Below are 7,787 nucleotides of genomic sequence, written 5' to 3'. Positions count from 1 at the left end.
GCAGCAGCAGCAGCAATTGTGCAGTGGTACAGAGTCTGTCACTATTTTATCAACTAGTACAGCAGTGCTGGTATATGCTGGCTGCAGAGCAGCTGTGCTCACCTGTGAAGTGATCTAATCACACTTTACTAATCTCAATTTATCTCACTAATCTCAATTTAGCAGAATTATTACAAGGATGAAATAAAGCAATCTTGTAAAGCCCACAGCATGGGGTCTGGCCTTCAAGAAAAGTCTGGTCAGTAGAACTGCTACCATTGCCCTGAGGGCAGAAGGAGCAACAGAAACAAAGGAGATCCGGCCTCAATGTAAGGAAGGGCTTTCTACCAGCAAGCACCGCCCTGGGCACCAAGTTACTGGAAGCAGTCAAGCAGCGTGGCTGTGCAGCCAGGATAAAGGGTCAGGCAAGGGCCTGCAGGGCTGGATTTCATAATATCAGGCCAGCGGCCATGCTCCCTCATAAAGGGAAAGAGGAAAATTCCTCCCACATCACGGCAGACAGGGAATTCGGAGGACTGGTGGAGGGACAGGCCAGCTCTGCTGCACCCCATTCTTGGTTGGGACCCGTGAGGAAGTGCCCACTTTGAGCATAGGAGCCCACTGGGTAAAGCCCCTGACTGAGAAAAAAACCCTCAATAAATATTCCTTTTCCTCTTGCTGTCCTTCCAATGTCCTTCTCTCCTCCCTGTCCCCAGAAAGAATGCGGATCCGAATGTTCCAGGAAAAGCCAGGTCTAAGCCCCTCAGAGAAGACAACAGCACTTGTGTCTGAGGTTTGGGCAGAAGCCAGGGTGGAAATGTCCCGGCTTCTGAGGGTATAGGAGAAGAGCCAGGCTTTTACTCTTTGCAAAGACTGAGCCCTTGCTGGGGAGATGGGGGGTAGAAGGCTGCAGAGCTGGCCAAAGAGCCCCTAGGTGGGAAGGGGTGTCCTGAGATTCAGGGCCACTGCTGTTCTCCATTGATGGGAGAAAGATGCAAGCTTCCAGAGGCTAACTGCGCAGAGGGTGAGGCTGGGAACCATAAGGGGGAGGGCGGGGCAAGGAGGCCCAGAAACTGCCCCTGTTGTAAGTGGGCAGAGGATTTGGTTAGCATCCTAAACTAGAGGCCCAAGGCTTGGACCAAAGCAGAAGACAGCATGACATGGCGGAGGATCTGCTTGGCAGTCAGGACACTCTAGGCCTGGCTCTGCTGCTAGTGAGGTCTGACCCTAGGCCAGTCACTCCTCCGTCTGCACCTCTGGTTCCTCAGCTGTGGAGTGAGGAAGTTGACACCACAGAGTTTAGCACCTTCCAGCCCTAACCCAGCAGGAAAAACAGGCACACAACAACTCTAAGACAAAAGAAATACCCATCAGACATTATTAGCACACCCACGTTCATAGCAGCATTATTCACAAGAGCCAAAAGGTGGAAGCAGCCCACGTCCCCAACAGATGGATAGATCGTCAAGATGTGGTGCATACATGCAGTGGAATATTATTCAGCTTAAAAAAGATAGTACATTCAGACTCATGCTACAGAATGGATGAATCTTGAAGATATTATGCTAAGTAAAACAAGCTGGTCACAAAAGGACCAATATTGTAAGATTCCACTTATCACAGCACTTATAATGAGGTATGTAGAGTAACCAAACTCATAGAGACAAAGAGGAACGGTGGTTCCTAGGAACCGGGGGAGGGGAGGACGCAGAGTTAGTGTTTAATGTACAGAGTTTCACTTGGGAAAGAGGAGAAAGTTCTGGAGATGGACAGTGGGGAGAGTTGCAGAACAATGTGAACGTACTTTATGCCACTGAACTGTATACTTGAAAATGATTATGATGGTAAATTTTATGTTATATACATTTTACCGCAATAAAAAAAAATCAAATACAAAACTCCAAGACTCTGCCTAAGGCTCAGGGCTTCCTGATTCATGAAGCGAGAGAACTGGGGTGAGGGGAGTCACGCAGCGGAAAGCCAGGGCGACGTGGGGTCCACAGAGACCGGAAGAGGGGGCCGGGGAGCATGGAGACAGTGGAGCTGAAAACCCCGGGGCCGAGGGGTGGGGGCCAGAAGGAGAGGAAGAGACGTTCCCAGAGTTGGGCCCTTGATGATGGAAGAACTCGGAGCAGGCCTGTTCCAAAGCCTGGGGTCCCACAGGCACGGGGGAGCTGGCTGTGCCCTGCCTCTTAGGTTCTGGGAGGACACGGGCAATGTGGCCTCTTGAAAGGAAACAAGAAACAGGTTCGTAAGGAAGCGGGAAGCCTGTGAGAATCCTCAGTGTGGAAACCACCGAGAAGGTTTCCCTAAAAGCTGACAAATCTCTGATGTGAGATTCAGATCGGAACTGGAGCACCTGGCCCTTTGAAGGACCTTGGGCAAGGAGTAGGAAGGGCAGGTGACGTGTCTGGTGATCCTGACAATCCAGCCACACCCCCTTCTCCCGGGGATTTCATCTCCCATCTCCAGGGACACAGGGATCAGCTGGGTCACGTGGGAGAGGATTCCCTACCCAAGCAGACTGACAATGTGTAGGACTCGAAGGAGAGTTGAACCACTGCTGTCATGTGAAACTCTGTGCTTTATTTCCTTCCTGTACAAAATGGAGATAACAACAGTAGCTACCACACAGTGTCTGTAAGGATTAGAAGAGCCTATGCGACCTGCTAAGCACGCGCCTTCCACACAGAAATTGCCAGATAAACATCACTGTCATCATAATTACCCTCCTCCTCCTCCTCAGCATCTGGCCTTGCGTTTACTCTTTCTGAGTCCAGAAGAAGAGAAACCGCAGAGTTCACAGCACTCAGAGTTCACTGGGGTAGGAGGCGACCGCAGGCATCCCCAGGCCTGGCACCTCCCCCAGGACAGGGAGGCCTCCAGGAAAGCAGGACCTCAGGGCTTTCGGGGGCAGCGAGAGTCCTGGGCACCCCAGGGCTGCACACCTCCCCAGAGTTCAGCCCCAGAAAGGTTCGGAGTCACACTGAAACCTAAATTCAACCAGCCTTTGATTAAAGTTCCCAAAATGCGGGGCAGCTTTTTAAATGCCATACTAATTAACAGTTAGCCTTCCTTTTCTTAATAGAAGACCTATTGAGTAGAGCAGGGAAGTGAGCTAACCTGGGAATCTGGTATCTGCTCCTGAGGAAGGCCTAGGTGGGCAACGCCCTAAACCAGGGCTGACTCTGGTGCAGGATTAGAGCCTCGGCAAATACATGCTTATGAAGCAATGTGCACCCATGTTTCCCCTCTCCCTGCTGCTACGGCTATAAAGGTTACCACAAAATCTTTCTAGAAATCACCCTTGAGGATGATAAATAAAACTTTATTTTTCTCTCAGAAACTAATCTAATGTCCAAAGTTACTTAGAAAAAAGTTAGAGAAGTTTATATGGCTGTAAGAGAGAAACAACACTGAATGAGCTCAAACTATGTTACCAGGGACAGTGTTACTTTCTTACGTGCATTATGAAATGTTTTTCAGAATATTTTCTGTGGAACGTAGCCCAGAATGATGTGCAAAAAATGGTCTCTTTGAGAAATCCTAAGGACAATATATCCTATGAATAGACTTCCAATATATGTTTGTATATTAAAGGTTCTTATAAGTCCTGCAATAAAGAAACTTGTTTACATTTAACTCAATATATCCCAAAATGCAGTGTATATATTCCAATGGGTGATGCATGAAGTGACTTTAGAAACTGCATAAATATAAGGTTTTACATTTAATAGTTATATATATATATATATTTATTTTAATGTGAGTTAGAAAAATGTAAATAATATAGCTAGAACAGCAAACCTGTGACTGCACGTATATTGTTCAGGATTCATTTATTCATATATTCATTCCACAAATGTTTACCGAGGACCTACTCTGAGCCAAGCAGTATTCTAGATGCTAGGGATACTCAGCAAACAAAATAAGGTCTCTGCTCTCATAGATTTATATTTTAGTGAGGAGGGACAAAAACTCAAACAAATAAGTATGTAATATGTTCAACAGTGAAAAGTTAGGATAAAGAAAAACAGAGTTGGGCAGGGGGATCGAAATGACAGGGGTGGGTGGACACTAAACAGATGGTTTGGTCAGGTAAGACCTCCTAGATAAAGTGACATTTGAGCTGAGACCTAAGTGAAGTGAGTATTTTTGCAGGAAGAACATTCTAGGCAAAGAGAACACAAAATGCAAAGTCCCTGAGGTGGGACTGTGCTTGGTACCTGTGGCATTGTTCAGAGTCCCAGGGCTGCAGATAAGACCCTGAAGGATAGTGCTATTTCCATTGAGATATAATTCAGAAACCATAATATTCACCCCTTTGAAGTATATATTTCTGAGTTTTTTAGTATATTCACAAAGTTGTTCTGCTTCTAGCCAAGATAGAGTAATAGGGATCAGGTTTACTTTCTCATCTGAGGAACTAAAAAGCAGACAAAATATAGGAAACAATGGTTTTCAAGACACCAGACATCAGCCAACTAAGGACAGTGACCCTTGAGAGGTGGGATACAAAATCAGAGAGGGTGTCTATGAGTGACCACCTTATTGCCTTGAGAGAGTTTCCAGGCTGCAGTACAAGGAGGGGAAACCCAGGCATAAAGAAAGTCGTTTGATAACAATCAAAGGGCCACTTCCTCAGAAGGATGTATCAGTCCTAAACTGATAACAGTTTATGCACCTGATCAGTCCCATGCACTTAATAACAGAGTGTTAAAATATATGCAGAAAACCTGAGAGAACTGAAAGGAAAAAATAGGCAAGCCCACAATTATACTCTAAACTTCAACATCCCTCTTTCAGTAATTGGCATAACAAATAGACAGAAAATCAATAAAGAGAGAGAAAACTTACACAACACTATCAACCAACTTGATCTACTTGACTTTCATAGAACACTCCACCCAAAAACAGCAGAAGACACTTTCTTTTCACGTGCACATGGAAGATTTACCAAGACAGATCATGTTCTGGACAATAAAACAAGCCTCGGTAAGTTTTAAAGAATTCAAATAATACACTGTATACGAGGGTACTTCAAAAAGTTCACGGAAAAACAGAATTAAAAGATAATACAAATCTTTCCATGAACTTTTTGAAGACTGCTTGTGTTCTCTAACACAATGGAATTAAAATAGAGACCAGAAACAGAAAGATCTCTGGAAAATTCCTAAATACTTGAAAACTAAAAAATATTCTTCTAAATAACCTATGAGTCAAAGAAAAAAATCAAAAAGGAAATTAGAAAGTATTTTGAACTTAATGAAAATGAAAACACAATATATTAAAATTCATGGGATGCAGCTAAAGGAGTAGTTAGGGGGAATTTATAACACCAAAAGAATATTTTAGAAAAGAAGACATGTCTCAAATCAATGACTTTAAAAAATTAGACCAAGAAGAGAAAATTAAATCCAAAGTCAGCAGACAAGAAGAAATAATAAAGATAAGAGTGATTTTAGAAAAGAAGACATGTCTCAAATCAATGACTTTAAAAAATTAGACCAAGAAGAGAAATTAAATCCAAAGTCAGCAGACAAAAAGAAATAATAAAGGTAAGAGTGAAAAATCAATGGAACCACATGAGAAAATCAATGGATCCAAAAGTTGGTTCCTTGAGAAAAATCAATGACATTGAAAAGTCTCTACAGCCTGATCAGGAAAAAAAGAGAAGCCACAAACTACCAATATTAGGAACAAGAGACGTGATACCACTACAGATCCTATAGATATTAAAAGATAATAAGGAAATATTATAAACAACTTTATTCCAATAAATTTGATAACTTTGATGAACTGAACAACCTTTTAAAAGACATAAACTACCAAAGCTCACTAAAGAATAGAGATAAATAGCCATATCTATTGAAGAAATTTAATTTGTAGTTAAAAACCTTCCTACAAAGAAAACTCCAGGCCCAAATGGCCTTGTTGGTGAATTCTACTAAACATTTAAGGAAGAAATAATAACAACGTTATTATTAAACTCTTCCAGAAAACTGAAGAAAAGGGGATACTTCCCACCTCATTCTATAAGGCCAGCACTACTCTGATACCAAAATCAGACAAAGACATTACAAGAAAACTGCAGACCAATATCCCTCAAGATCATAGACATAAAAATTCTAAGCAAAATTTTAGCACATCAAAGCTAACAGTATATTAAAGGATAATACATCATCACCAAGTGGGGTTTATCCCAGGGATGCAATGTTGATTTAACATTAGAAAAAATCAATGTAATTCACCACATCAACAAACTAAAAAAGAAAAACCATATATGATTATCTCAGTAGACAAAGAAAAGGCATTTGACAAAATCTAACATCCATTCCTGATAAAAACTCTCAGCAAACTAGGAATTGAAAGGAATCTCCAAAAAAACCTATAGCTAACATCATACTTAATGCTGAAAGACTGGAAGCTTCCCTTTTAATTTCAAGAACAAGACACTTGAAAACTGAAATTAAAAAAAAAAATCATTTACAATAACATCAATACAGATGTAGGTATAAATCTGAAAAAATATGTAAAAGACCTATGCACTCAAAACTACCGAAAATTGATGAGAAAAAGTAAAGACCAAAATAAATGGACAGAGATACCATGTTCATGGGTTGGAAGGCTCAACATGGTTAAGATGTCAATTCTCCTCAAATTGATTTACAGTTTCAACACAATCCAAATCAAAATCTAGAATTTTAGAATTTAACTGATTCTAAAAATCAAATGGAAATACCCAGGATCTACATTAGTCAAAACAACTTTGAAAAAGAACAAAGTTGAAGGTTACCTGATTTCAAGACTTATAAAGCTACAGCTATCAAGAGAGTGTGGTATTAGTGTTAAGAAAGACAGATAGATCAAAGAAACAGAATATATGGACAGCTGATTTTCACCAAAGGTACAAAGCAATTCACTGGGAAAAGGACGATCTTTTCAACAAATAATTCCAGTGGAATAGCTGCATATCCATATACAGAAAAATAAACTTCATTCTATATCCCAAACCATATACAAAAATTAGGGAGAGGGAGGGAGGAGGGAGGAATTGGTAACGGGACACGAAAATGAACTACATTGTACATTGATAAAATAAAATAAAATAAAATAAAAAACAAAACAAAACAAAAATTAACTGAGGGTAGATCATAAACCAAAATGCAAAACTTAAAACTATTAAACTTCTAGAAGAACAGGAAAAAACCTTTGTGACTTTGGGCTAGGCAAAGATTTCTTAGACACAACATCAAAAGCACAGTCCATACAAGAGCAAACTGATAAAGAGGACTTCATCAAAATGAAAAACTCTGGTCTTTTAAAGACACTGTTAAGAAAAGGAAAAACAAGCCATGGACTGGAAGAAAATATCTGCTAATCACATATCTGATAGAAGACTTGTATCCCAATGATTTTCAAAGCTCTCCTCCTTGACCGACATTCTAAGATTAATGGGTCATTGTTTAAGAGAGAGACTCAGGCAATAGAAAGTAATAATCACTAAGAATCTACAGCACTGATTCTCTGACTTTAGCATCGCCCAGAAGGGGTGCTAAAACAGGTTGCTGCCTTCCCCCTTCATAATTTCTGAATCAGTAGGGGCCTGAGAATTTCTAATAGGTTCTCTGGTGATGCTGCTGCCTCTGGCCTGACTACCACACTTAGAACTACTAATCTAGACTAATTTACACTAAACTAGAAATACGGTGTCAGATGCAAGATGTTCCCCCGCAAAGAACAATTACCAAATAAACTATGCTTATTAAGAAATATTTGTTTTTCCCTTTTTTATTAGCTGGAGACAT

At 41.0% G+C, this 7,787-nt stretch overlaps 1 protein-coding gene across 1 annotated transcript in view; it reads right to left on the bottom strand.

Annotated features, from left to right (window-relative positions):
* The window catches only part of MRAS (muscle RAS oncogene homolog), a 55,811-nt gene that overhangs the window by 23,679 nt on the left and 24,345 nt on the right, over positions 1–7,787 (bottom strand). The gene's annotated exons all lie outside the window — the stretch shown is intronic.

This window comes from Galeopterus variegatus, unplaced genomic scaffold, assembly GCF_000696425.1.
Source record: "Galeopterus variegatus unplaced genomic scaffold, G_variegatus-3.0.2 Scaffold4992, whole genome shotgun sequence".
In the NCBI taxonomy this organism is placed as follows: domain Eukaryota; kingdom Metazoa; phylum Chordata; class Mammalia; order Dermoptera; family Cynocephalidae; genus Galeopterus; species Galeopterus variegatus.
This window is presented reverse-complemented; position numbering and strand designations above follow the sequence as displayed.